At 45.9% G+C, this 27,516-nt stretch overlaps 1 protein-coding gene across 10 annotated transcripts in view; it reads left to right on the top strand.

Moving 5' to 3' along the window:
• ZBTB38 (zinc finger and BTB domain containing 38) overlaps positions 1–27,516 on the top strand; it is a 99,953-nt gene that overhangs the window by 51,897 nt on the left and 20,540 nt on the right. For 3 of the 10 annotated variants that reach the window (XM_081160558.1, XM_081160555.1, XM_081160559.1), the window contains one exon: positions 9,136–9,240. The gene's annotated coding sequence lies outside the window, so the exon portion shown is untranslated. Of the gene's footprint in view, positions 1–7,412; positions 7,675–7,931; positions 8,337–8,533; positions 8,558–9,135; positions 9,241–21,812; positions 21,855–23,829; positions 24,430–27,516 lie in introns of those variants that run through there. The other 7 variants (XM_081160557.1, XR_014000436.1, XM_081160563.1 and 4 more) reach the window with 7 other exon arrangements.

Here is a 27,516-nt window from a genome sequence, read left to right as displayed (position 1 = left end):
TAAGAAAATTCTTCTGATAAACCAGAACTCTTTCATGCCTTATAGACTAGTCTGCTGATTTATGAAGGTCCAAGAACAAAGGGATGAGGCCCTTGGAATGTTTCAGAAGCATCTTCTGAAATTGATTCATAATTTAATGGACTTTGCTTATCAGGAGTTAGAGGTGGCCCGGCTGACTCTTTATACTTTGGTTTTGACTAGTCGTGAAACATTCCGCTGCATGAAGACTGTTCTAGTCCTTTGTAGTAGAGTTTCACCCATTAGTGGGAGAGGGGACTCCAACAATTCACTTCACTTCTTCAAGCATTTGTTGAGCATCTACTGTGTGACAGACCCTGCTCTAACCCAGGCAGAATGGAATATGACACGAAACTCCCCATGAAACTCTGGTCTGGGTTCCTACCCAAGGCTAGAACATTGTATGGACGGGCACGATCGTGTGTCCTCTCTGTTCCAGAAAGAATGAATGGTGTGTGCTCTTCTCTTAGTGGCCTTTTATACTATTCCCTGGAGGCCAGCCTTCCACTTAGGGCATCTCAGCCAATAGCAAGGACATGGCTCTTCCTGGGACACTGTGTCTCGTCCCCATTACCTTTCCAAGATGTCTTGGCTCCTAATAAGCCACCGTATGTCTGGCTGCCCTGCTCCAAGCTGGTCTGCTTGCACTGCCAGGTGACCTGGATAACGGCTGCCACTCTTTCGCATTCATGAGCAGATGTTAAGTTGAGAAGCCTTTGAATGCAAAAATTTGAATTAGTGATGCAGGCAAGATGCTTCCGGTTTGTTTGTTTTTTACCTTCCCTGGCTGACAGTGAGGGGTCTCCCTGCTGGCTGTCCTGCTGTAGGCTTCGTGGGCAGCAGGTAAATCAAAGACCAGTCACCAAAGCACTTGTCTTTGTTAGGTGATCCCAGCATGGCTCTCCCTGGCCTGAATGTCTCAATGACCAGAAAATTGCTCTTTTGATCTTGTGATTCATTCTACATTTTTCCCCTTGATGGCTTCCTTGCTTCTGCAGCTATTCCTGCTCGGGGTTCGAGACCGGCACTTGCGTCGATCCTCACTGTATTTGGCCCGTGGAGGGGGTTTGTTTCCTGGTTCTGCTTTGTTTTAAAAATGCCAGTGTAAATATTCCTGTGTTCATGAAAAGAGTGAGAGCTTTCATGATTTTCTTTACATAATAAAATAAACCTCTCTCTTCCTTACCCTGGTCACCGCTGCCGAATGGATATTTTGAAATTTCTTTTCCTTTTGCCTGCTGAAACCTTCTACCCCATCTGAGGCCTTGCTCTCATTAAGGCCGAACAGTGTGCCTGCTTCCCCAGCGCCGAGTCCCTGCCCCGAGGGCTTTACAAGCCAGTGAGACGGGAAAACAAAAGCCACCGGCTGAGACTGCGGTTAAATCCCAGAAGGGCAGTGCCCTTGTAATTTTTCCCCCCTTCTTCTTGTTTCTTGAGCTGTGGCAAAGAAGAGGGGAACCTTGAGTAGGTAAAGAAAGCGGCCACACCACAGCATTGAAAGTTTCTCTAGAAACTGCAGGGTATGGGGAAATGACGTGGGATAGAAATCGGTGGCCATCTGGGAGGCAGAGAGGGAGCACGGAGGGGCCCGCAGGCTGAGAGGACAGCAAGGGGGACAGAAAATAAGAAAGAGGGGACAAAGGGAGCCGTCAGGAGGCAGGCGTGCAGGTGGGCGAGCACATGGGGATGCTGCTGTGCTGCACCTGAAGCTGGGGGGCAGCGACCCAGGGAGAAAGACTGGGGAGGAGTGTCAGCTGGGAAATGAAGACTTGGAGAGGCCCTAGAAGGCAAGCTGCGGGCCTGCTGCGTAGGGACGAGGCGCTCTGCTGTTCTCTCTGCCTTTGGTCATCATGTTGGCCTTGCTGCTTAATTGTCCCACGTGGGCTATTATGAAGAACCTACAGACTGACGGCCTTGGAGGTGATTTGTGCCAGAGTCTTATGAAGTCCCCATCCCAAGGCCCCCATTCTACATGCCGAGGATGCCAGGGAGCCCCGCCTCAGGTCGCTCGACTAGATCTGGATTAACCTTTAAATTAAATGAGCTGAGTTTTCGCCTGGGCTGTGGCCTAGTGCTTTTGGTCTTCTGCAAAGTTCAGGCTGGGCACAGACCCAAAATACCTGCATTAAGCTGCAGAGTTTAGAAACTTTTCCCCAAAGCCGTGTTGCCCGCGGCAGGCATGCTGCTCTGCTTGCGTAGCCCCCGAAGCCGGTCCGCCCTGCTCCGCACAGCCTGTTCAGGCCCTGGTCTGAGTGCCTGGTGAGCCATCTCTCTCGTCTGACCTATTTGGTGTCCAGGGGACCCACATCTGGCTGGCACACCAGCACTTAGTGTGTCGTCATCCCTGTGCTTCTTGCTTAGCTCCTACAGGAATGCAAACCACAGACTCCAGTGGCTGTGTGGACCTCAGGCCCACTGGATTCTATCACTGAGAGAACTGTGGCTCAGAGAAGTTGTGATTCCCCAGGTTACTCGGATAGTTAAGTGGCCATGCTTGACTCCTAGTCCAGTGCTCTTTCCACTAATGCTTTTAGGTCCCAGAGGAAGTCCAGATCTAAGCTAGGGGGTTGGAAACTTTTTCTATAAAGGGTAAATGTTTTGGGCTTTGTAGATTGAGGCAAAATTGAAGATATTATGTAGGTATTTATGTAGCAACAGAGAAAATTTTCCACAACAGTTTTATTTGTGAAATTAAAAATGTAAAAATATATAATATTAAGTATAACAATAATAATATATGTACTGCCATAGATACAAAAATGACCGTGGCTGTGTCCCAATAAAACTTTATTTATGGAAGCTGAAATTTGAGTTTCATGTAATTTCATGTCATGAAATATTATTCTCCTTTTCATCCTCTCCCGTGCATTTAAAAATGTAAGAACCATCCTCAGCCTGTAGGTTACACAAAAACAGGCAGCAGGCCAAATTTGGCCGATAGACCATAGTTTGTGGACCCATTTTCTAAGTCAAAATCTGCAAACTGGGGGCCCACTGGCCAGTCTAGTCCACGTATCTATTTTGTTTGACTTTTAACAAGTCTTAATTGAATCAGTTACCAATGTCTTTGTTTTCTAATTTATTAATCGTATTAACTCTTTTCTTCTAATTATAAAAGTAAAATATAACCACTATGAAATAATTTGGAATGTTAACCTTTTGGCATGTATTCTTTCAGCCTTTTATCTATGCCTTGTGGGTTTTTTTAATAGTCGAGATAATATTTTATAGATAATTTTGTATCTTCTTTTTATTCACTTAATATTATATCAATAGCATTTTAAATCATTTTAAAGTCTTTAATTAACATAATCTTTTAAAACTTTATTATGAAAATTTTAAACAGATGGAAAGACTAGTTTAATGAACCCCTGTGTGGCCCGGCCATCACGCAGCTTCAACAACTCTCAGCTGCTGGCCAGTCTTGGTTCATCTTCTCCTGTAGTATTTTAAAGCAGATCCCAAATCATGTAAGCTTATCTCTAAATATTTTATATTGTTCTCTAAAAGATAAGGGTACTAAGAGAAAGCCCTTTTTCTTAGGAAGTAAATTCTGAAGTATTTAGGAGTAAATGAATGAAGTCTGCAACCTACAGATGGGTTAGGAAAAAAATAATAAATAGATATCGGTTGAGTATATGTTTTTTGGTACTGTTTTTGCAACTTTTCTATAAGTTTGAAATATTTATAAATAAAAAAATTTTTTTAATGTGGATACTAAAAAAAATACATTTTAAAAGTGTGGATTACTAAGGAACAAAAATAAGCACAGTATCACTATCACACCAACAAAAACAATAATTCTTCAATAACATCAAATATCATAGCATTCAAATTTGTCCAATGAGGCAATTTTTTTAAAAAGCAATTTGTTCAAAATACAATTTCAAATAAGGTCCATACAGTGCAATTAATATTTCCTTAAATTTCACTTAATCTATAGATTCCCCTCCCTCTCTTTCATTTTTTTTACATTATTAGCATATATACTATTTTTATTTTTTATTTTTATATTTTTGTGGCTGTTATTTAAAATATTACGGATGTCCCTTTTTCTCCCCAATGACCCATTCCACTCGGTCCCACCACCCCCCCACACACCATTGTCCGCGTCCTTGGGTTGTGCATATTTGTATAAATTCCTTGGTTAATCTCATTCTTGCTATTGTTATAAAATATCTGTTGAAGAAATAGTTTGTTTGACCAATATTTTCCCACAATCTGAAATTCGATGATTGCATTCCTTGGTGCTGTTTTACATGATCCTCTGTCGCAGAGATTTCTTGTAAATGGCTAGTTACAACTAGAGACTTGACCAGGTTCAGATTCCTTTTTTTAAAGTAGCTGACATTTCATATATTTTATATAAAATTCTTGGTTTGGGCTTCATTGGAAAATTTTGCAGATCTGGCCTTCCCACCTGGCAGCAATTGGTCTGGGGCTGGGTGGTGACCAACCCCACTCCTCATTTAGGTGGGACACCCATTATCCTGTTGGCCCCAGTTCACATTACTTCCCGCCTGGCTCCCTGGGCATTGGAAGTTGACACCCCTATTCTAAACACTGCCTCTTCCTGGGCTTTGGTAGACTTCTCAACACAACATCACAAGAGGCCTTGCAGGAATGTGGTGGTGATTAGAGAAAATGATTTAGATAGGTACTTTCTTAAAATGCTTGGAGGGAAAGAGATAAGCAGCCACATCAGGGGAGGCCTCCAAGTGATAGAATCCGTGCCCAGGATGAGGGAAAGAGAGGAAAAGTAAAACAATAAATTGAGTTCACAGAGTGCTGCAAATATGGGAGGCAGAATGAGCTATAGGTTCCTAGCCCCTGGTGGGAAACAGAGGAAGCAAGTGGATTTAAGAGAGACAAGACTTACATTTGTTTATATATTATGATCATATTAAAACCTTAAAAAAGAAAGAGAAGGGAGCAATAAATGTTAAATTCGCCAATAATCCTTAGTCAAAATGTGCAAGCAGACAGTTGTTGCATAATGGAAATCACCGGGATTAAAAGAAATGAGGTGGAAATCAAGGAAAGCTTCCTAAAAAGGCCCCTGGAAAAGGATTGGGAGCCATGCTGTGGAAGTGTTGAAGAATTGGTAGAAATTTAAGGGGAGAGGAGAGTATCCTGAACGTCTTAGATTTTTTTTATGTGATTAGCAAATGTATTAAAATGAAAAGTGTTATAAAGCTATAGGAAAATAAATAACATTTAGTTGTTTTGAAAAGAATAAACCTTTCCAGAAAAGAATAAAATTATGACAAGTTGGGACATTCCTGGAAATTTCCAGATAGTTCCCCATAGTCCGAAGAATGAGTAAGAGAGAGAATCTGCGACTGGTTATGAGGAAGGGTGGAAAATTTTGAAGGACAGGCTGATTATGTAAGTTTCAGGTTGTGGTGTTTAGAACTGTTGCCACGATATTTTAGTTATTAATAACAATTTGGGGAAATCTGCTCACTTCTGGAGAAACATTTAGCTCTAATGAGAAAGAAATGCCACTGTTTGTGAATTCCCAAGTGGATGTAAGGAGCCATTCATTTGCTAAGCCTCTTAGGAAAGCCAGAGCCGATTTTACCCTTAACAAGCTGTTGACAGCTTCTGATCAAGGTGCCACCTTGGAACATGTTAGCAGCACAGAAAGTGGACTGTGAAGTCAGACCTGTGTTTAAATCCCTTTATGTCAGTCACCATGTGACCCTGGCAGCTTACCCATGGAAAATTTCTAGGGTATAAAGGTTGCTTTACACACTGAAGCTATGATTCTTACCACTTAGACTGCGGGAACTTAGAGCTCTGAACACTTGACTTCAGCACAAAGAGCCACAACTGCTCACACTTACAGAGCACTTACTATGTGCCAGGCACTACTGTAGACGCTTCTTGTGTATTATCCCATTTAATCATCAAAAAGCCCTATGAGGTAAGTGTAATGTTAAAATCAGCCCCATTTTACAGATAAGGAAGCCAAGGCTCAGGGAAGTTGAGTAATTTGCTTAAAGTTACATAGTGAGTAGCCTTATAAGTGACAAAGCTGGGCTTTAAACCCAGGCAGACTGAATCCAAAGGTCAAATTACTTTGTTCTACCACTTCCCACCTTCCAGTCTCAGGGAAGCCCAGAGAGCAATGCTCGTGGCTCCTAATTCGGGTGCCTCAGTTTTGTCGGAGGTTCGAATGATTTTCAGTGTCCAAAAGCCTCAGTGAAAACATCGTAAACTTGCAATCAGAACAAGTTTCTTTAGGTTGGAATCCACAATTAACAGTGAGTTAGCTTAAGTTTTGGAGAAGCTCTGATTGGCAGTTACATATACAAAAACATTGCAGGGTCATTTTTCTAAGTGGGAAGATGAATCATTAGTTAATAAATGCAAGTTAGTGGAATATATCTTTCTAAACATGTAACCGAGGGAGAGAGAATAACGGGTGCCTGGCTTTGAGGAGGGTGGGAGCTGCCAGTGTACGCGTATGCATGTTGCCCATCCTGCCAGCCTTCAAAACCCTGCCTATTTATTTATTTATTTGTTTCATTTTCAAGGTCTGGTGATAAGAATTATTTGTGGTGCCTTTATTTTTAAATTGCATGATTCTTTAATTTGACTTTAAGGCAATCTATTTTCCCTCGATTACTTAAAATAAAAAAAGTTTTACTGGTTTTGTATTTAATATTGGAATCTGTGTTCATCAAAACGATCATGTTCTTAAAAAACATGGCCAGGAACTGGGATGCAGGGTTGCAAACACGGAACTCCTTGAAGCTAGAGACAAGATGCAAGGGCAGCAAAGAACAGACTTTCTATCCTACGTTGTCACCTGGGAGTGAATCTTTCCTAAAGAAAAAATTAAAATAAGACTCATGCTACCAAGACATGGGATAGGTTTTTACAAACAAGCGAAAGAAACCTGTGCATTAGTGCGCTAGGCTGTCCGCTCCACGAGTTGGTGGAAGGCCTCTCAGCAAATACTTTTTCGACGAGCCCCTGGGCCTGGGAAGAAAGATCCTAGCAGGCAGGCGGCAGCCTTTATTTCAGGAAGAGAGCTGGGTCTTTTGCGTGCGACTGTCTTTTATACCATGTGCGGAAAATGAATCTAGGCCCTGTCGGCCTTGGGAAAGCGCAGGTGACACCCCTGGTCCTGAGAATTTGATTAAATTAAAACTGCGCTTGCCTTTCCCCGAATCCTGCCTCTCCAACGCGCAGGGTTCGCGCACCGTCCGGGCTGTGGGGCGGGGCCCGGGAAGCCCGCTGCGGGCCCAGGCCTCGTCCGGGCGCTGCCGGCGCGCTGGCGGGAGACCCCGAGCCGGGTGTCCTTCCGCGGGATCGGAACTGTTTTCCCCGGGGAAGGCGGAGGCGGAGGCCGCCGTCCGCTCGGCGAGGTCTGGGGCGCCCGGGTCCCGCCGCCGCCCTCCCGGGGCCTCGTGCGGGCGCGGCGAGCCCCCTGCAGCGCCCGCCGCGGGGCGGAGGGTCGGGCCGACCTCCCGGCGGACGGGCCGCGGCCAGTGCCCGCGCCGGGGGCGGGCCGGCTGGCAGAGCCCAGCCGCCGGCGTCCATTTTCTGGGCGGTGCTGTGCGGCGCGGCGCGGCGGGCCTGGCGGGTGCGGAAGCGCCATGGACCCCCCGGGGGAACGCGCTCGCCGCGGCGGAGCCGGACCCCGTAAGTGCGGGGCGCGGGGTCTGTGTGCGCGGCCGGAGGGCGAGCGCGGCCTGCGGACGCGGGGCTCCGGGCGGCCGGCCGGCCCCCTCCTCGCCGGGGGGCGCGTGGAAGCGCGGCCGGGGAGCCCGGGCGCAGGGCGCTGAGCCCCGCGGCGCTGCGGAGCCGAGCTGCGGCGGGCACCGGGCGCCCGCAGGTGCCCGGGCCCGGGGCCTGCGCCGGCCGCCGCGGGGGCTCCGCCGCAGCGCCGGGCAGGTTGCGCCGCATCCGGCGGCCCCACTGCGCAGCTGTGCCGGGGGCGGGGGGCGGGGAGAAACGCGCACCCAAGGGACGTTCTGGGCTCGGGTCCAGCAGGCTCGGGCGCTGCGCTGACAGTCGCACCTCCCCACCCCCAGGCTGCGACTCGGACCCCAGTCCCGACCCTGCGGGAACCTGATGATTTCCCAGGTTCAGCACGGAGCCCTCGGGATTGAATGGGAAGTGCTGAGGCCGGGCCCTGCCCCGGGGGCCGCAGCCCAGCCTCCCGCTTCTGCAGCCCGCTCGGGGCCGCCCGGTGGGTGCAGCGCAGCCGCGCGCTGTTAGCCACTCCTTTGCAGGGAGTGTAATAATCGCCTTAGGTTTTGGTCCATCTGCGATTCCACTTTATAACTCCAGCGCTGCTATAGGTAAGTGATTAATTCCATTCCGGACTTCGGCGCTGATTGACTATGGCTTTGAAGGATTCGTTATAGATCGGCGTTATGGTGCCTTATACCTGGTATAACGGTTAAAGACTTTCCTCCTCGTTGGAAAGCTCAACCACTTCGTCAGTTCTCCTGGTTGGAAAGAACAGAAGGATCTAGTGCGTGGTTTCAGAGAAACTTCCAGTGAGGTGCTGTGTCTGAGGGTAGGGTTTTCCCAATGGAGTAGGGACCCATTAGAGAAGATTGTGAAATCAGTTTAGTGGGTTACTACTGGAATTTGTAAAAAGATATAGAATGTACAATACAGTATAGAAAAGAATCGAATAAAATAGGAGATAGCAGAGTGCATTGCACACGGTAAGAGTAAGCATTGTTTGGAGACTTGGGGATTTGTTTATATAATTTTTTTAAATTGTGGTCACTGCCAAAAAGTTTTTAAAACCCTGACTTACAGGTTAATAACACAGGCTTTGGGATCAGTTGAACCTGGGTTTACCTCCCAGATCCAACATAACCTAGTTGTGTGACCTTGAGCATATTCCGTGACCTCTCAGAATCTCTTTTAGTATAGCTGTAAAGTGGGAGGATGTCTCCTATATTTGAGGAGTGTTATGAAGACTATATGAGGTCATATATGTCAATCACTTTGCTCAGTGCTTGACGTATATAGTAGGTGTTCAGTGTACATGCTAATTGTAATTACTGTTATTGCTGAAACCTCAAATCCTGGCAGCTAGTCTTGAGGCACTGTGCTTTTCTTTCCTTTTTTTTTCTTTTTTAGATCTTGATGTGGAAGAGATGGAGGACTCAGAACCAAGGATTTCCAAGTGATTTCTTCCAAAGCAGGAGAAACTAACTTTGCTAAGGCTGGTCTGTTCTACCTGAGGTAACTAAATTTGCATGTCTCCTTAGCCTAAAGAGGAAATTTTTTTCTAAGGGACTGAAGGGCTCCCAAGGGGCATGTGGTCTGTGCCAGCGATCCACCAGGTTTGGGTGTTACAAAGTGACAATGATATTTAAGCTAACTGTTATTAAGGAGATATGTGTGAGACGCCTTGGTGATGAAGGGTGAACTAAGCAAACAGGGCTCCAGGAAGCTGGTTTCTCGTTTCAGTTCTGCCAGTGACTGTCACGGGAGCTTCTAGAAGTCTCTTTATAGATCGCTAGCTTCTCCAGGCTGGAAAGACCGACAGACATCGCTGTGGCCCAGAGAGTTTAAATGACTCTTCAGGGTGACCAAGTGGGCTGGGATAGAGGCAGGCCTGGAACCTGGATCTGGATTGCTTAGTCATCAACTAACCTCAGGGTCTGGTGTGGGGTGAGCACCGTGCTAGGCACCGAGAATAGAAGCGGGAAGAGCCCACCCCCAGAACACTTGCAATTTGTACTGACAGGTCCTGACAGCCCAGCCCATTAAATGCTACCTTCGAGGCATAGACGAAGCCCCAGATGATGATGGGAACTACCATTTATCAAGCATGTGTGTGCGTGCGTGCGTGCGTGTGTGTGTGTAGTAAGGCAGTGTGTTATGGGATTAAGTGTTGTATTTTTATTTATTCCTATGGGGTAGGGAAGACTAGATGTGAAGGATTGACATGTAGAAATGCATAAGCAGCTCGTGAAGGCCTTTGCCTCATACTGCATTTATGGTGCACGTTCCATATGCAAAGCACAGTGGTAGGGCCACAGAGTGCAAGGTAAAGTGCTTGCTTGCCCTGGAGGAGCTTGCAACCTAAACTCCAAAGATGTGTAGTCAGTGCGTGACAGTCACCCCTCCTTCACCTGCTTCTCCAGCAGCCAGAGTGGGGTCTGTCCCAGGAAGAGTTGACATATCAGAGTTCTTGCCCCTCAATGCACTTTCCCCCCTTTTATCACATTTAACATATCCTTCCATTCATCTATGAAAACATACTTTCAATTCACAAACAATAGGAAGACCTCCTCTGAATTCATTCATATATTTGTTTGTTCATCAAATGTTTCTCGAGCTCCTCCAAGGCACTTGGGTAGTCAAGACCAAACAGGGCACCATGTTTTTACCGTCATGATCTTAGTCACGTTCAGTATCTTAGCAAGGACCCATCGTTCAACAGTTAAGAGATTTTTATTGTTAACATGCTGGAATACCAGCTCCAAGGATGTTTATTGGAGGCTGACCCATAAATAGGATTCCAACTGGATATACAGGAAAATCTTTTTTTTTTAATCTTAAAATCTTCAGAAAGGAATTTCTTCTCTTTTAAATTTTGCTTTTGCTGTTACTGTCATCTGCTTATAGAGGCCTTTCATTTGTACCCTTAACCTGTAGGCAGAGAGAAAAACCAGTTTGGCAAGTGGGCTTTCTTTGACTCAGAATGCTCTTTTTTAAGCTTTGGAGGCCACACAGCACTGTGGGTGTTTAAAGTAAAGCAATTTAAAAGAGATTTCATTTAAAGGTACAAAGTTAGAGATAGAGCCAATAATTGCATTAAGCAACAGAAATCAGATTGTATGTCTTGAATGCTACTTGTAATATACTTAAGCTCCAAATAGAACAAATGAGATGTTGAATGGAAATGTGCTTTGCAAACTTTTAGGAGTCCTATACATGTTAGGCAGCAAATCTTTATTGGGTAACTACTATGAGTGTGACACTGTGCTAGAGAGAACTGAGGATTCAGCAGCAGAAAGATCTGGTTCCTTCCTTCTCAGACCCTGTTTTGTAGGCAAGGAAATAAAATACACAAAAATAATTGTGTGGTAAATGCCCAGAAAAAAAGATATTTTGGTAATTTGAAAAGAAAGAGGTCCCCTTTTGCTCTAGGAGTCAGGGGACTCTTTTTTGAGAAAAAGCATTTAAGCAAGTCCTTGAAGGATGTGGAGTTTCCATCATAGAGATGAGGAGGAGGCATGTGAGATAGGAGAAGTAGCAGGAAAACAGGAAAGCATGGAGCACATTCAGGGAAAGGTAGCAAGCCCAGCTGAATTAGAACTGGTCTACACAGGCATCTAGTGGGAAATAAAACTGGACTGTGTTTGGTGCCGAATGATACTGGTCTTGAATGCCAAGCTGGGAAATACGACTGTATTAAGCAGTAGGAGACATTGAAGACATTTGGGCAGCGGAGTCTCATGGCTGCACATTAGGAGTGTGCTCCTGTGGTAGCAGGGGAGATCGGGAGGAAAGGCAGGGCAGAAATCAGAGACAGGGAGGTTGGTTAGAGGGCTCCCACAGTCCACCAAGGAAAAGGGTGGGGGAAGGCCTGAGATGGGTGATAGCCGTGAAACGGGAAAGGAACAGATGCAAAGGACACAATCTGGCATCTCAGTGGACAAGGAGCCCCTAGCGCCGATGCAGATTTCCAGGGCAGTGGTGTCCATGAAAGGAGCTTGGAAGGAGGTGAGGGGCTGTGTTTTAGAGGTGCTGAACTTGAAGTGTTGAAGTATGATGTCCTCCTAGCAGATGGGGGCTTTGTGCTCCAGAGGAAGGCCAGGGCTAGTTTGGGAGTCCTTGGGATATAAATAAGTCAAGAGGTGGGGGAAGAGATTTTCTAGAAAGAGAATATATGGAGGCAGAGGTTGAGGGTGGAGCCCTATGAGGAAAGAGGGATGTAGGGAGGATCTAGAGAGAATTTTGGCAATAGAGGAAGGAAGAGCCACAAGAGAACAGGACTCCAGAAGCCAGCAGAAGGGGGTTTCCCAGTGGAGGGGACCTGGAGTGTCAGATGCTGGAGGGAGAGGCCCAGGATGGTCATTGGATTGACAAGTGCTAGATCACACGTTTGCTGGTACTTTCCTTTATAAGGCAATACAACTTACAGAATGAATATCAAGACGTTTCATTTGCAAAAATTTGTAGCTTGTGCAAATCAAGAATCACTATTAAATTTGACCCTAGCAAGCCTCAAAATACACTTCTCATTACTAAAATTCAGGCTGTTAAATGTGGTTTTGAGAGTAGTCATATCCTTTATTCCATTGTCAGCAGATGGACCAAAGGATATTTGTTGATATTGTAAATTCTTTAAAAACTACATGTCTGTTGATGCAAAAGGTTGCTAAAAATAATTTAATTGCTTTGCCTTTTTACCATATGTCTATCTTATGACGTGAGTGCGTGTGCGCGCGCACGTGTGCGTTTTCATAGGCACATGAGCTTAATACATTGGAATGAGGAGACTGGGGTCAGATAAATCTAGTTTCACAACCACGCTGGGCCATATTCCAGGCTTGTGACTTTAGAAAAGTTACTCTCTGTCTCAGCCTAACTTTTTCCGTCCATAACTCAAATAGGATTATTTTGAAGATCGATTAATATACTGTAATTTAGTCAATATCTATACTATAGTAGGCAATTAGTAAGTGTTGCTTCCCTTCCCCTGCCAACCTTGTGTGGGTGTGTAAATTTCCACATGATGTGCATCTATACACAAAGCCTTGTCCATAGGACTCATTTTAATGTGTTTTGTCACACACACAGCATACCTCACACTATAGTTAACCTATCCTGTGATAGGTCAAGTGCCTCGCAGTTTAATAAGGATAAGAATCAGCCCGGGAAACTTACTAAAATGTGGGTTCCCAGACCCCCGGCACAGAGACTCTAATTCAGTAGACTTGAGGTGGGGCCCCTGGGAATCTTCATTGTAAACGGTCACTGCTGTGATGAAGATGAACAGATGCCAGTTGCTAGGAAAGGATAAACTTGAGACTCGATATGCTGATTTCAAATCCAATTTCTATTAGAGGCATATCTAAAAAGTTTCATATTTGTTTCATTAATGTTTATGGATTATATCTGTAATAAGATAAAACACACATCCCAGATAACCAAGGAATGGGGGCATTACTGCACCCACCTTCACTGCGTATCCACAGGAGCACGGGGTGACATGCAGCCCCAAATCAGCTTTTCCTAGGGAATGAGTGCTGAGACCCTCTCCCTATGCTCAGAGTTTGCAAAACCAATGTAACTATAAATGTTGTTACCAGTAATATGTTTAATGGCAGCAGCATTGTACAGTGGTACCTCCGTTTTCTAACGTCTCCGTTGACGAACATTTCGGCTTACGAACGCCATAAACTTGGAAGTAAATGCCTCAGTTTTCGAACACGCCTCGGAAGTCAAACATGCCACGTGGCTTCCGCTGAGGGCAAGATCCTGAGGCCCAGCTGTCGGTTGTTGATGCCTCAGTTTTCGAATGTTTCATTCGAAACCGAGGAGCCACTGTACAGTCATGCCATTAAAACATTTGAGTGCATTTATCCGTCTGACTCTGTGTCTTCTGGTCAGTAAACATCTGTCATTCTATTTCCCGCATTCTGTGCTTCTTGGAATCGGGTAGTTTTGAGGCCAGCTCTCATTGTTCACCTATCCCCACCTGATTTTATAGATGATTTTATAGATGAGAAAATAATTGTCCTTTTTTCCTCCTAATTCTATCTCTCTGCTTATTTGAAAGAAAGGATGGAGACGTGCGTACATGTTTGGTGGTCAAGCTATTTATGAAGGATATGAAACCCATTTACTTGTATATATTGAATTGTGTTTTATGTTCCTTGGACATAATTGAAAACTTAGATGACCTAACAGGAATATATTTGTTAAAACGATACTGAGTCGTTTTATAACATCGTTGACGTTCCGTTGATGGTTTGCTTCTCTTGGGAGAGGATGCCGATGGCCTGGAGCTTTGCCTAGAAACAGGGTTTCTCTGTCTATACCCATAACTCCCGAGAGGATAAGACAGACTGGCTTTCATGGAGTCAGTTCTACACCTTATGTGCGTTATCTCAGCCATCTTATGAGAAGCTCCAAATAACCTGGTATGGTGAACTTGAGGCAAAGGGAGGCTCAGTAATGGGGCCAATGTTGTAGAGATGAGATTTTCACACCCTGGGCCTTACCTGACTCTGAAGTCCTGCCTCTTCTCTCCACGCCCAGGTTGTTCTCCTAGCCACATACTGAGAGTATGCAGTAGATCATTGTTTCTGATTTTAGCTTAGAGACTTAGAGACCCTTGTCTCCGTTATTATTGTAACCTCCGAATTTTTGACAAGAACAAGTGGAGCAGAGGTAATATGCAGTCTTGAATCTGTTCAGTAAATATCAACTCTTCATGTGGAGCCTCCCTATCGCTCTCATCGGCCCTTATCTACCCACCCAGGTGCTGCCGTAAGCTTTTCTTTTAGAGTCAAAACACCAATGGATTTCTGCACTGATAAGATCAGTTGGTTTGTGTCTTGCTAGAGCGGTCACTGTCCCTATGCCTGGCTAAATGGCCCCAGAGTGGCCATGCCAGTTGAGAGTTTAAAAGTGTTTCTTGGGGAATTGCCCGGAGGTGCTCGGTGTTTGTTGATTACCTCTGGAGCCCTGAGCAAGCCTATAGGGGGCAATGGAAAGAGCGCAGAGCCCTGCAGAGGGAGGTAAAAGACCTCTGTGTGAGGGAGCAGACAGGAGACCTGGGACTTGCTTCCTGGCCCCACTGTGCAACCTTGGGAAAGAAAGTCGAGGAAGTTTGCTGGCTTGGTTTCCTTGCCTGTAACCAGAGGTTTGGCTCAATGATGACTAAGGTTTCTCCCAGCAGTAGTTTCTTTCCTCTCCAGCAGAAAAGCAGAGGTGCTGAGACAAAGCGAATAAACTCCATGTCTGAGGTCTTCCAGAGTCCTGATTTCAAGACTCCCCCCGACTGTCCTCACGGGTGCACCAGTACTAACCAGATGTTGCGTTCAGCCTTTACCCCCCTACACTTTTGGGGAGAGTGCCTGAATTTAAGGATGGGAAAGATTTTCCACTTTGGAAGAAATGAACATTCTTACAGAAAGATCGAGACTAGCTGGGAGTCAATCAAAAGATGGCAGAATGGACGGTAGGCTTGTCACATTTTATAGCTAGAAAGAACCCGAGGCATAAGCTAGCCCAACCTCTTCACATTCCAGATAGGGAAATGGGAGTCCCAGGAAGTTATAGGACTTGCTCAAGGTCACACAGTTAGTGGCAAACTGGGAACAGAACCCAGTGTCCTGTGCCCAGTCCAGTGTGCCCTCTGCAGAAACAGGTAGATCCTGTCCTAAGGCAGGTTATCGGGAGAGCAGGAAATGGCAGTCTGCAAGCAGAGCTTACGAGGGGCCGAACTGTTCCGTTGGAGAAGGCGAACCATATGCCTGCTGGGCTTCTAGCAGACACACAGTGGGACACCAATGGTGCAGACTTCTGTCTCGTTGTACCGTTGAAGCACTTGGATTCTTGCCATTTAAAGTAGTCAAGAAAATGACTTTTTAGCCTGGCTGGTGTGGCTCAGTGGTTGAGCATCAACCCGTGAACCTGGAGGTCACGATTCGATTCCTAGTCCAGGGTTCTGGCTCGATCCCCAGCAGGGAGCGTGGGGGAGGCAGCCAATAAATGATTCTCATCATTGATGTTTCTCTCTCTCTCTCCCTCTCCTTTCCCCTCTCTGAAATCAATAAAAACATATTTTTTTTTAAAAAAGAGAAAGAAAATGTCTTTTTAGACTGGGAGAGGCAGAAGGCTGTTTCCTATTTTGTTTAAAGCATTTTCCTCTCTTATTTAAATGAAAATTACTAAGCTTTAGAATAATTTAATTTTGAAAGGAATGAAACATTCTCAGGGAGTATGAGGAAGAAGATGGAGCTTGGCACAGCCCGTTTTACTGGCTACGACTTTGAGCGTGTTCATCCCCGGGTGCGTTTTCGTGAGAAATCCAGGGCCTGCAAGTCCTAGAGGGGCGTCCCGGGGTGCTTTCGGGGCCGTGAAGGCCGGCTTTGTGCAGGGCCAGGTGGAGATGAGCTGTCACTTCCTGCTTTGTGAGCTGACTGCTGTCTCTAGGCCCTGTTTTGTTTGTGTTCCCCTTCCTGTTCCTGTGTTAGAACAACTCCTGGTTGTTTGTAGAGTTGATTACAGTTAGGTCATAAGAGAGCCGAATGTGTTACCCTGCCAGGCGTGAGAGACTCGAGTTCGAATCTCAGGCTCCCCCACCGTACGTGCATCTTCACGTTCAGCTTGGAGGTTTCCGATTAGCTCGGACAGAACGTTGCTTCGCTCCTAGACCAAAGTGAGATTTCCTTTTTAAAAACCTACTCAGCATTCTGGCCTGTCCCTGCTTACACCGGTTTATTCTGGTCTCGTCTTCCCTGATGTGAGCTCAGAGAGCAAGGTTTCTCGGGGCCGGCTGCTGCCTCTGATGCTCATCGGGGGAAGCAGCCTCACAGTAGCCAGAGCCAGGCCTGCTGCCTGCGCGCCTGTGTGTGTCCTGCCCGGGGCCTGGACTAAGGCGACGTCCAGCTTTGCTGTAACGGGAGAGGAAGGCAGGACCCCTTAGAAGCAAGCAGAAGGCACCAGGATAGACGGAAAAAGCGATGACGTGGCAGTGAACCGAAGCCCCAGCTGGGGTTTTACTCACGCGCTAGAGAGTTGGCCTACCTCAAGGGCTGTGCTAAATAGAGTTAAAATATTTTTTTCCAGTCAAGGTCGAGCAGTTCTGGAGTTTCTTGAGCCACTACACGTTGTAGGTTGACTCTTTGCACAGAAGCACCGTAAATTCCCCTTTATTTCTAAATGAATGTATACTACAAAGTGAGTTCCTCACTTTGTGTGTTGAATATGTATATATTGTTAATCTCCACCCATGGATATGTTTTTGTTTTGTTTTCTATTGATTTGAAAGGGGGGGGGAGGGAGAGAGAAACATCGATCAGTTGCCTCCTTATGCACCCTGACCAGGGATGGAACCCACAACCTTTCGGTGTACGGGACCATGCTCCAACCAACTGCGCCACCCAGCCGCAGGTCGTTTGTTGTATATTTCATATTCCTAATATTTGTTTTTTGTTTTGACATTTAAAAAAAAAAATCAAGAGTTTTATGCCACATCTGAATGATCTAGTTTAATACTTTCTTCTCTGTTTAAATGATAAGAGTTTCTCATAAGATGATTTGCGCTTCTATTTTAGGAAATAGTTTTTGAGGCCTTTTTTTCTTTTATGAAGTTTAAATGGGAATCTTACCTCCAAACCTAGCAGTTACCTTACTTGAAAAAATGACCTGTTTGCCCCCACAAGGCTCCCTGAGCAGGGACGATAGTAAAAGTCGGGTGATTAGTCACTGTGGCCTTCAGCAAACACTTGGAGGCCATGATTTATGTTTCTGGCCGGAAAAAAATTCTCTCTGTCTTTAGATAATTACTCTCATGAAAGGTAAGTGGCCTGTATTCCCGGAGGGTCCCTTGAGTGGCCTGTTTGTTGTGTGCAGGTTTCTAGAACTGGTGGCCATTTTCTGCGAGTTTGAATCCCCATGTGAAACTCCTCCCACCGTGGCGTCTGAGCATTTGTTTTCTGAAATGAAAGCACAAGCAGAAACTCGAGCTGTTCTGCAGAACAGCCTGTTCTTTAGATGTTTTTAGATCAGTATATTTAAAGCATAATTTTCCTAAACAGCCTATTGTGTGTTTTAATCTGCAGTAGATTTGGGTTTGTTTTGGGAATTTTACTTTCTTAAATCTAGACAACTTATTGTGCCACTGCTCCCTGGTTCCCCGGTCTCCCTGCCCCCAGATAATTTCACTCTAAAACAGGTGAACAGGTGAACTGTTTGGCTACCTGACTAGGGCCAGGAACCGTCATTCAGTTTTAATTAAATTTGTTTTAGGGGTAAACTTGGCAAAAGCTAACTGGAACTTAGTTCCTTTCGTATTCTTCCCTCTCCCCGCCCAACAGTTTTCTTTTGTCTAAACCACTGTGCATCCATTTGCGTGGCCAGCTAGAGCTTTTGTCGCATTTCCACAGCAGGAAAGCTGTTGGGCTTCTATTTGTCCGTCAGAACTATCTGGGCTGCTTGACTGCTCTGCCAGTCACCTGCATCCCCTGGCCCCTCGGAAGAGGTGGCTGTTTAACATTCCTGTGCCACTCAGAGATCTTGCACCCACGCCTGGCCTCCCTCCAGAGATTGCAGTGTTGCCGCAGTGGCTTCAAACTGGAAAAATGGGAGGTGGAAGAGCAATGATGGAAAACGGGGGAGGAGGAATGGTGGAAAACGGGAGGAGGAAACGTTTGCAGGAGGAAAGTGTGCATGTGGACTCGAATACGGGAGAGCCCAGGCTCATAGAAATGATCTTTGTACATTCTATGTCTGGAACCAGGTGGGAAAGCACTGCAAACATGGGGCTGCCTGTTGACGGTGGGGAGGAGGCCAGGAGGAGCAGGGCCCAGAGCACCAGCAGCCTGACCCCCCCAGCACGAGACTGCCCCCCCCCCCGACCAAGGGGAGTGGCTGTGCTTCCCTCACCCCCCTCCTACTTCTCTAGAGCAGAATTTACTTCCTTGGGTTGGCCACCATTGTCCCCTTCTCAAAGATTCCCCTGAGGACACTGGTGATCTTGGTGGATGTGCTTTATTGTGTTGACCCCGTTGTTTGAAGCCCCGACTACCAGGTAGTTCACGTTCCACTTCCATGATCTAGTTTTTGGAATTGTTGTTGCTCGTCGCAGTGATGGAGTGTGATGTCAACTCGGAATACTCTGACCCAGGAAGCAGCTGCCGATAAAAGTCTATGTTCTCGGCAGTTACTGCTTTTCTCATGACTTCACCTGCTAAGGATGCAGATGGGACCGTCTTTTGCAAAGGAGAGCTGGCTGCCTCTGAGAGGACGAATCCATCATTGGGGGTGCTGATTAGCCGAGTATCGCTTCCTTCTCAAAGCTTGGGCTGACCCTGTCGTTGACGTGACTTTCGAAGCAAAGTGAAGAGATTGATATTTGCCCCTCTGCCCCTTAGGACTCATATATTAAGGATATTCCACAAGGGAATGAACAGCTGGGGGGATCCTGAAGAAGTATATGACCCAGACACATTCCATGTTAAGGTGTCTCACCACCCATCCCTGCGTTAAGATGGAATACTTTTCTAGTCTTGGAAGCTTGAATACATCGACCTCATCATTTACATTTTAGGGGGACAATAAGTCGTTGTATAGATATTGAAATGCTACAGGCAGAACAAAACTTATAAGTGATTGATATTTTTATTACAGATTAGGCTCTAAAATTCAGATACAGAGGCAGGAAGGTGATATAAATGTTCAGTGTGTGCTGGATATAAGAACAAAGAGTGGTTTGTGACAGACTGGAGGGCATGAAATTTTTAAAAAATAATGTGGGGCTGGATGGAACAGATCAGCAGGTTGACAGTTATAGAGCTGTACCATCTGACTCAACCCACCAGTCTGGACTTCCTCGGTGGCAGCCTGCCTGGTCTTTTCCTACAGAATGTTGGGCTTGAAGCTCTCCAAGACCCAGCCCAAGGAAAAGCCATGGCCGTTGAGCCTTCTCCATGTCACAGCAAATAAAGAAGCCACTTTAGATATAAGCTGTGTCCTTCTCATCCAGGCAAAGTGATTTGTCAGTGGAGTCAGTGGCAGAGCACAGCATCTTTGTCCAAGGACATCTGGAGAGGCATCAGACATAGCCTTAATTATGGTGCCCAGTGCTCAGTGTACCCATCTCGGGATGGAACAGAAGAACCGACCAAAGGGAGCCCTCCTTATCCAGGCATGTCTCTCTCGGCAGCTGAATGGAGCCAAGCCTGCAGAGGCTAACCTGGATGGCACCAGGCCAAGAGACGACACCAACGGACAGCAGGCATATCTTGATATACCTGGTCTGTGGTATTGACCTGTTTGGCCCAAGGATACTTTCTGAAATATTAAGCACTTAGCCACTTCCTAACTAGCCCTGGACTGGGACAGTGTGAGAATTGTCCTCTCTCTGTTGACAGTTGACTGACCTACTGCACATCCTGGAATTTATAACGTGTTTCCATTCTTCTAAATATCTCTTAACCACTCCCATTTTCCTCAGCTTTCTTGGTGCTAAGGGAGTCATATGTCTTCTGTAAAGCACTTAACACAGGGCCTGGCACATGGAAAGTGCTCAGTAAATATTAGCTTTTGTTGTCATTGGCATCATCGTCATTGTAACTCTTATCTTTCACCAGCAGGTAAGGAACCTTGGTTTCCTTAAACCTGAGACTTGGTTGTGTACCTCAGCCATCTCCACACTGGCATAAGTGAAGATGGGCCGCACCTGCATGACCCACTGTGTCAGAAAATGCACTTACACAATCCCCAGCTGACTCGTGGGTGTTAATGTTAGGGAGCACCGCTCTAGACGCCGTGGTAAAGCACAGAGATAGACTGGCATAGAGATTGGTCCTTGCGGATTGTTAGCTAGGCGGTGCTTTGGGACAGCCTTAGGGGACGGGGGCTGGGGCCGTGGCTTTTATGTTATGCTATAGGGACCTGTGATGAAATCTCTAGGAATCTGATTCTGAGAGCTATTGTCCACTGCCCGAGACTTTAACTTCAACATAGAACCTGGTTCCTTCCCACCCTTCCCACCCACTGACCTTCTGGCCCTGCAAACTTTGCTGCCAAGAAGGGAAATTCCTTTGTGAGAGGACAGAAGATCTTTGTGTGTCTGGGAACTGACACAAATAATTATAACAGCAGGACTTTAATGGTGGTACATGTATCAATGTAAAAATGAGGGGCAGTCCGCTCTCAGTGAAGATTTGGGGCCTCTAGTAGGTGGTGAGAAGGGAGGTGTAATGGGACCTCCTTTAGCATTGGTCACCAAGAATATTGCCTGCTCCTAAGGAAACGTTTTGAAAGACAAAGATAACCAATCCCATGCCGCCACAGTGACTTGCTGTCTGGACTGGAAGCTGCGGGGGTGGTGAGAAGGAAATGTCCACAGTATCTTAGGGATGAAATCCTAGCTTCATATAAAATTAATTTAGTTCAGAAAGTGCATTAACTAAAAGCCTTTCCAGCCCTTCAAAGCTCTCGCCTATATTTTGAGGGTAACGCGGTCTAGCATATTGGTAATCTATGATTGTGGTGATTTTTTCCATTCTGTTTATAGTACATTCAGGTAGCCTCATGCCCTGGACACTTAGTGGCCTGGGGTCCCTCAGGCAGCACAGGGCTTGGAAGTGCAGCTGTGGGTCTGAGCAGCCTTGAAATGGCTCTCTCGCCCCCTTTCTCCCTCCTCTCGGGCCACTGCCAGGGAACTTAGCTTGGAGCTTCTCACCCCCATCCCCTCTAGCACTCATCCATATGCATTGTGTCTGTGGTATCTGTAGTGGTTGAATGGTGCCCCTCCCCTCCCCCAAGACATGTCTACATCCCCAAAGCTGTGACTGTGACCTTATTTGGCAAAAGGGGTTTTGCAGATTTAAGTTAAGGATCTTAAGATGAGCCCATTCTGGATGACGGGATGGGCCCTAAATTCAGAGACAAGTGTCCTGAGAGATGCACAGAGGAAAGACACATCAAGGGGAGAAGGCCATGTGAAAGTGGAGGCAGAGGTAGGTGCTATGCAGCCACAAGCCAAGGAACTGCTGGGTCCACCAGAAGCTGGAAGAGGCAAGGAAGGATTGTCCCCTAGAGCCTTCAAGCAGAGCAGGCCCTGCCAGCACCTTGATTGTGGACTTCTGGCCTCCAGAACGGTGAGAGAATAAATGTCTGTTGTTTTGAGTCACCAAGTTTGTGGCAAGGTGTTATGGCAGCCGCAGGAAACTGATACGGTATCCAAACCTGGCCTTCATCCAGAAGCTCCTGGGAACTTGCTAAAAATCTGTTTCTGGGGCCTTGCTCCTAGCTACAGTGATTCAGTCAGTCTGGGGTGGCACCAAGAAACTAAACTTCTTTTCAATTACAGTTTACAGTCAATATTATTCTGTATTAGTTTCAGGCGTATAGCATATTGGTTAGACAGTCATATACTTTACAGAGTGTTCCCCCCAGTATTTCAAGTACCCACCTGGCACCATACAAATTATTACAATATTGTTGACTGTATTCCCTGTGCTGTACTTTACAGCCCCCTGACTATTTTTTAACTACCAATTTGTGCCTCTTAATCCCCTCACCTTTTTCACCTAGCCCCCCAGTTCCCCTCCCCTCTGGCAGCCATCAGTCTGTTCTATGTGTCCATGAGTCTGTTTCTATTTTTTTTTGTTCATTTATTTTGTTCTTCAGATTCCACATATAAGTGAAATCATAGGGTATTTGTCTTTCTCTGTCTGACTTATTTCTCTTATGCTCCCTCTTTTTCAATACTCAGCCCCACCTCTCTTTTGCTGACTCCCTTTCCCCAAACTCAGTTTAAGTGCCTTCTCCAGAGCCCTGGGCTCTCTCCCTAGAGCTGTTCAGTCATCGTGGAGGAGCCGTTCAGTCTGCTTGCCTGTCTCCTCCATTGGACTGTGGCCTCCAGAGGTTGCTGAATGAGGGAAAAAATAAAGACTTAAACAAGGCCAAGGGGATGAAATGGTGGTTCTGCTTTTCTGAGTTATTGAACCCATGCTGCCTTACGTCTCATCAGACAGTCGTTAAGAAAATAAAAGTACTTGGTTTTAATGAATGTGATCAAGACGTAGTAGCAGTAGTATAGTGGTAATATGTACGTATGTAAGTAATACCATTAATCGAACATTTGCTAGCTAAGGTCTCTGTAGTCATTACGTCATTTAACTATGACATTAATCATCTCAGGAGTCAGTCCCATTTTACAGAATGAATTCAACACAATGCTGTGCGGTCAGGCGATGTGCAGACGATCACTTAGCCAGCAGTGTGTTAATGGTACATAAGCTGATCAGGAAAAATTGGTTTTATTGGTAAAAAATAGCTAATGATATACAGTTGTGGTTTTTTGAATTCCAAAAACAAATACATTTATGACATGGAATTTGGCATAAAACAAGTACAGCCATAAAACATATCAGTCAAGAGATGAGATTGGTGATTTAGATCTACTAACATTTGAAATCACATAAGCATAGTCTTCCTGTTAAGTGTGCTAGAAAAAGGCTGTGACTCAGAGTCACAAGATCGGGGTTGAAAATCCAACCCTGACAATGACAAGCTATGTGATGTTGGGGTTTTGGCTTCGTTTTTCTGAGCCTCAGTGTCATCCTTTTTGAAATGGAAATATTTCACAGCCCATGTGGGTGTTGTGAGAAAGAAAATGAGGTATTGTGTAGGAGTGATTTATCGATGGCAGCGGGTTGACCAGGAAATAAGGGCAGGTGGTCTTGCCTTTGTTCCATGCTTGGGTCCAGAAGATTGGCCTTTGGGAAGAGTCAGGACGGGGAAGGTGATGTTCTGCTGGGGACACGGACATAGGCACTGGACCAGTGCAGGCTGTCTGAGTTCCCTGGTGGGGCAGGGGCAAGGATGCCAGGATGTGAGCCCCAGAAAAACAAATGGCATGAGCCAGTTAGGGAGCATGCAGGAGTGGTTAGAAAATTAGAGGCTTGCTGTGCTTACGTAAACAACGGAGCTGAGAGAATGTAACTAGTCAGGAGTTAGATCGAGTCACCTCTAACCAGGGACCAGCTCAGGGACCACACAGACCAGCTCCCGGGAACGCGACATCCTGTTCTTTTACTCCTTGACTATTCCCAATAATTTTGTTTTCAGAGGCCCTGAAGTTCTCTGGATCTCAGCACAAGAGCTCCCTTACCTTGAGGTCTCAGCGTCTCGATTCCAAACGTACTGATGTATTAACGTGGCCCAGTGTCAATGTATTAACATGTTCCTCACAGGGTCACTTCCTGCTGGTGTGGTTTCAACCTCCTTCCCCTTTAAAGATGAAACCAAGGCTTTATTTTTTGTATTCTAATAGGTTGAAAAATATCTTCCAAGTTGTCATTAGTACAACAGTCTTGATCTTGACATATGATCTGAGTGGGTAAGAGGAACGGTCACTTTCTGCCCCTCCCTGTAGGTAAGCGTAGGAAACAGCCATGCCTTTTTGCCACAGATGTCACCCTCCTGAACTTACCCAAAAGTTTCTGGGGCAGGTATCAACATCTCATGCTTAAGGAATCAGTAGATATATTTTAAGATAGAATTGACACTGTAAACTATTCCAACAGACTGGAGATAGTGGACCAGATGAGCATGATTAAATTTAACCAGAATAAAGAAGGGAATGTTTGAGTTTCGGTTAAAAAAATTTAGCCTTGGAAGTTTGGAAGCCAAGGAGGAGACAGAAAACAAGGGGAGACAGGAGAACTCCATGCCAAAAAAAAAAAATGTCTGTATGTTATAAATAAAATCAATAATTGAGCACTTACTACTCGCTGCGTACTTGTTGAGTGCTTAGCTACTCTCATTTAATCTTCCAGCACCCCATGAGGTGTGTGCTATTTGCTCCATTTTATAGATGAGGAGACTGAGGCTCAGGGAGGTCAGTACTTCCTAAGGTCACGCTCTTAGTAAGCGCGTCCCTGCACAATAGGAACCGGACATCTAGAAACATGTTTGGGTCACACTGGGGAATCCTAGGCAAGTCATTTGGTTTCTCCAATGCTTTAATGTTCTCATCTCTGAAATGAAAGGGTTGGAATAAATAACCTGTAAAGCCCTCTTTTGTCTACAGAATTCTTTTTCCCAGGGAATAGTTGAAGGAATTTTTGCTGTTTAACCCAGGAAATGAATAAGCAGAGGGCTGGCACGTGGCAGGGGTTGCTGTTCGGGGCCCCCCGATTGCTCCCGGTGAAAACTGCTCCTCTCAGGAGGAAATTCCCGCACTGGGTGGAGTGGCCCCCACCCCCGATCTGAAGAATCTCTCGAATCCATTTATGGCAAATCGAGACGGAGTTGGAGTGCACGCTCCACTAACAAGCACGCTCTTTGCTTTTGTTATCGAAAACACCCGGTGCCTGTTTATTGGGAACCGATGCTTACTCATCTGCCCATTCTGAGAATGACTTGGGGACTGGATGACGGGCTCCTTGGACCGCAAGAGCGTTTCTGTGTGTGGACTCGGCACCATCTTGTGGGCAGGGCACTGCTGACTGGGAGTGGACTGTGGCCACCCAGCGTAGAAGAGCCAGAAAACACAGCCCGCCAGGGGAAGGCTCTGTCTGAGGGATCAGGTTTTTAAGGGGGGGCTGCCTGCTCTCAGAGCTAGGAACTGCCCTGTGGAATTTCCTTTTGTCACTAACCCTATCAATCATAAGCCTAGAACACCTGGAAGAGCAGAGCGGGCAGGCTAGGTGACAGACTAAACCAGACCTTCCCGTGAGTTGCACACACCTGGGGTTCTGTCTTCAGGGATCAATACAGAGGCCTCCTGGGGAGGGAGCCCAAGGCCTCTCTCCCCCAGTATCCTGCCTCCGGCCCAACCTCTCCTGGTCCAGAGCACCCCTCTATCCTGCCTCCTCTCCTTCCTGCTGGCATAGATTGCCACTCAGAGCATAACTTGTCCTACTGTGCTTAAAGGCCCCCTTCCCAGCCAGGTGAGGATGGAACAGAAGGGTGTGACGGGAGCCGAGCACTCGGGTTATAAAATGCTTTGCCTTCCCCAGCTTTGTCTCGTAACACTGGTGGGCTGGCCACTTCTGTGTTTGTGTTGTTTCTGTGTGTGAAGAAACTCAGTAATAATGTGATCTGGGGCTACGATGATGGCCTGAGGGCAATCTCAGTGCTTTTACCCAGACTGGAAGGGGCAGTCGGTGGACCTAGAGAAACCACTCAAGGGGTAGGAGCTCTCTGGCTGTTCCGAGTTCTCACTCTCCACTTATCCCTCACAGTAGGGCTACGGGGGGGGGGGGGGGGGGCAATATATATAATGGACATGCAGGGTTCCCCAGAACAATAGCATTACTGATTTTGTATGTTAATACACAGTTATTGGCTTTATTATATTACATCGTGATGCATGTACCTATTCTTTAAAAGTAAATGTTCTTTCAGTTACATTACCATTATCTATAATTAACCCACACTCCTTTATTTTGCTAAACATTTATTTTTGCACATACCTTCCACCAGCGTGTTTATCTAGCTTCCCTTCTTTTGGGGTCAGCCTGGCCAGAGCCCAGTAGCTCCTGACCATCCAGCCCGCAGAGCTAATCTTGCCCAGGCTCCCTGGAAGCCCTCGAAGCCTGAGACTCTCCAGGCCACTCATTCCCCACTTCAGCTTCAGGGAAATCCCCACTTACACAATGACCCCTGCTTCCAACACCCTTTCAACCAACAGGCATTAAATTGGTTGCTATTACCATAATGAGATGGGCTAGAGAAAAGAGTTGTAGGTATTGTTTGGTTTTCTGGAATTTTTGTGGGAAGTCATCAGGGTGAAAAGAGCAATAGAATAAAATACTACGTTGTATCTCATCTAATCCTATTAAGAACTAAGTTGCACTATTATGTCCATTTAGTAGATTAGGAAAAAAACAACACAGGCCTTGAGATGGTAATTAACTTGTTGAGTTCATACAGCTACTAAGTGGCAGGACTGGAATTTGAACTCAGGGGTGTGTGAGCAGAGGCCCTGCTCTACCCTCTGAGGCTAGAGATAACTAACTAGGAAGAGTGGGGCAGGGAAAGGAAAGCTTGCAGCTATTGACGACTTCTGACAGTGTCGAAAATTTTCATCAGGACTTTAGTGGAAACCTGAACCAAAATTCAAAATAAGCACATTACTGTGCTAAACTCCAAACAACCCAAATTTTTTCATATTTTTTTCCTGAACAAATGACAACCTAATGAATCCATTAAACTGAGGCTTAAACTAAAGAAAGATAATACCCAAATTGACATCTTATTAGGTCCCAGTTTAAAGTCAGAGAGAGGAGGTCCCAAGGCTTGGCCCTCCAAAAATCCCCTTAGTGTTAGGGGACAGGAGCAAATGGTCCGCTAGGAATCTGTAAACAGGAGAGAGGATACAGCAGAACCCAGAGAGTCTTTTTTATGAAGGTAAAAATGACGCTGTATAACCAGGCACATGATCCAATAAACAGTAACCTAGCCTTGGTTTATCTAGCCAAATTGGAGTGACCTTCTGGCTCAGGTGGACAAATAAGTACACATGATGGAACTTTATCAGTGATTTAAGTGTTTGTCTTAAATTATGTTGGTCTCCTTCCTATCAAGCTTTTGACCAGAATTGCTAATAAGTAGCCAACTTGAATAATTTTTATTTAAATTCTTTTTTTAATTCTCACCCAAGAATATGTTGAGAGAGAGAGAGAGAGAGAGAAACATCGATGTGAGAGAAACATCGCCTCTTGTACGTGCCCCAATTGGGGATTGAACTCGCAACCTGGGTATGTGCCCTGACCAGAACTTGAACCCACAACCTTTGGTATACAGGGA

This window comes from Miniopterus schreibersii, assembly GCF_964146895.1.
Source record: "Miniopterus schreibersii genome assembly, chromosome: 15".
Taxonomy (NCBI): Eukaryota; Metazoa; Chordata; class Mammalia; order Chiroptera; family Miniopteridae; genus Miniopterus; species Miniopterus schreibersii.
Note: the sequence above shows the minus strand (reverse complement) of the source record. Positions and strands in the feature narration are given on the sequence as shown.